Source organism: Dipodomys ordii, unplaced genomic scaffold (assembly GCF_000151885.1).
Source record: "Dipodomys ordii isolate 6190 unplaced genomic scaffold, Dord_2.0 Scaffold154, whole genome shotgun sequence".
In the NCBI taxonomy this organism is placed as follows: Eukaryota; Metazoa; Chordata; class Mammalia; order Rodentia; family Heteromyidae; genus Dipodomys; species Dipodomys ordii.
This window is the reverse complement of record NW_012267370.1, coordinates 478745-481111: the sequence shown is the minus strand read 5'-3', so window position 1 is coordinate 481111 and position 2367 is coordinate 478745.

The following is a 2367-nucleotide window of genomic DNA, read 5'->3' as shown; positions in this document are numbered from 1 at the left end:
GGCTCAAAACCAACCAGGCAGGAAAGTCCATGAGACTCTTCTCTCCAAGGAATCACAGAAAAAACCAGAAGTGGTGGTGCTGAAGTGGTAGAATGCTAGACTTGAGCAAAAAGAAGCTCAGGTATAGCGCCCAGACCCAGAGTTCAAGCCCCAGGACAGGCAAGAAGAAAAACTTATTAGGGAGGTTACCCTCTGAAGGATTTGAGTCCTGCCTTATTCCCCAGGGTCAAGCAAAGCAGCAGGTGTGTGCTCATGTGCTTGTCCACAGGCAGGTCATTACGACCTTGGCCCTTAGGAGACAAGAGCCCCCATACCCAGCATTGCCCTTGATCCCAAGTTGACCATAGCCCATTTTTTATTCTCTGCTTCCTTGGTAAGCCCTATATAAGCCCACCCCAAAATCCAGTCCCTTGCACCACCTCCAAACCCACAGGAAGGTCTGTGCCCCTCGCTGTTCTTTTTTTTTGGGGGGCGGTCCAGTCGTGGGGCCTGAACTCTGGGCCTGGGCACTATCCCTCAGCTCTTCAGCTCAAGGCTAGTGCTCTACCACTTGAGCCACAGCGCCACTTCTGGCTTTTTTCTTTTTGCTTATGTGGTGCTGAGGAATCGAACCCAGGACCTCAGGCATGCAAGGCAAGCACTCTACCACTGAGCCACCAGCTTTTTTTCTTTTTGCTTATGTGGTGCTGAGGAATCGAACCCAGGGCCTCAGGCATGCAAGGCAAGCGCTCTACCACTGAGCCACCTTCCCAGCCCCTCACTGTTCTTCATTTTTTCTTTTTTTTGTCCGGTTGTGGGGCCTGAACTCTGGGCCTGGGCACTGTCCCTCAGCTCAAGGCTAGTGCTCTACCACTTGAGCCACAGCGCCACTTCCTGCTTTTTTTCTTTATGTGGTGCTGAGGAATCGAACCCAGGGCCTCAGGCATGCAAGGCAAGCGCTCTACCACTGAGCCACCTTCCCAGCCCCGCCTCACTGTTCTTCAATAAACAGTTCTCACCTGTTGAGGATCGAGTTCAGCCTATTCCTTTTCCATTGTCTTCCATTTTCCCAACATATGGTGCCAAAAGACTAGGAGAAGAAAAGTGCTGGGAGTAACCGGGTCCCCTCTACCTACCTCCTGGCTGCCTCTCATTGAGCCTTTTACTTTCTCTTTCTGAGGCCTTTCCCCATCGCAAGCACAAAGCCTGCTGAGCCTACTTTGGGATAAACAGAGACCTGAAAGATTGTGCAGCCTTTGCCTACGTAAAGCAGTGCATGCCTAGTGGCCGGCCACCCGGCGTGGCTTGAGGTATTATTGGCCCCCTGTGTAAACCCAGAAAAGGCCTTATCTCTCCCCCTATTCTCTCCCCAGACTCTCTCCATCTCCAGGCAGGAGGCTCTTTGCCATCTGACCCACTCCACCCAAAAAACCTTCAGGACAAGGTAACCAACCCAGGTTTGTAGCGGAGCCCCCCCATGCCTCCCTCCCTTCCTGTCTGTAGGGTCCCCAGAGACTCCAGGAGTCTCACCCTTGCTTGACACCCTTTAAAATTGTCTGTTATTGAAATCTGGCTATTATTGGCCTGAGTTCAGAGCCCTCGAAATATTCTCAATGATTTAAACAATTCTCCAACAAAACAGCAAGGAGTCTGAGGTCCCCTAAACCCAAGCCCTCCTCTACCTCTGTTCCAGTGCCCCCCCCTCTGCTCATCCTGTTCTGCCTACCAAGTCCTTTTCTGACTTCCTCTCCAGAGGCCCGCCCCTTGCTCTCCAAGTCCTTCTCTGCCAATAAGCCTCACAGCTATCTCTTCTAGAAAGGGAGCTTATTCAACCGCCCTTTCTCTCCTCCCCTTGACAGTGAGACACTGGCTGAGTGGCAGGTTCCCACTTATAAAGGCTAGCCCTCCTGGATCACTGGCTCCATAAGCCCAAGTCTTCTCCATCCTTGCTGTTGTAACTACATTCCTCCCCTCTATAGCTGGTCTGGATTCTCTAAGTGAAAACTGTCAGCTCCAAGCTTGGGAGCAGTTAGACAGATAGCATACATCAAACAAACAAACCTATCCTTTTTGCTTTCCGGACTGGGATACTAATCCCTTCTCTTTCTCTTTCCTGACTCTACTCACTTCAGAAATCTGGATTCTTAATTTCTCCCTGCAAAACTCTATAAGGTTGCTAGAAGCCTCCCCCAAAATAACCTCCCTCCCCCAATTCTCTGCAGGCCCTAGAGATTGACACCCTCCTGGGAAGAGACAAAGTCCATAGTGGGATTTCATGTGACCTCCACTCCAAGCTTTGCCAAAATTGTTCTAAAGGTTTGCCATTCTTTTTTTTTTTTTTTTTGGTGGGTCGTGGGGCTTGAACTCTGGGCCTGGGCGCTGTCCCTC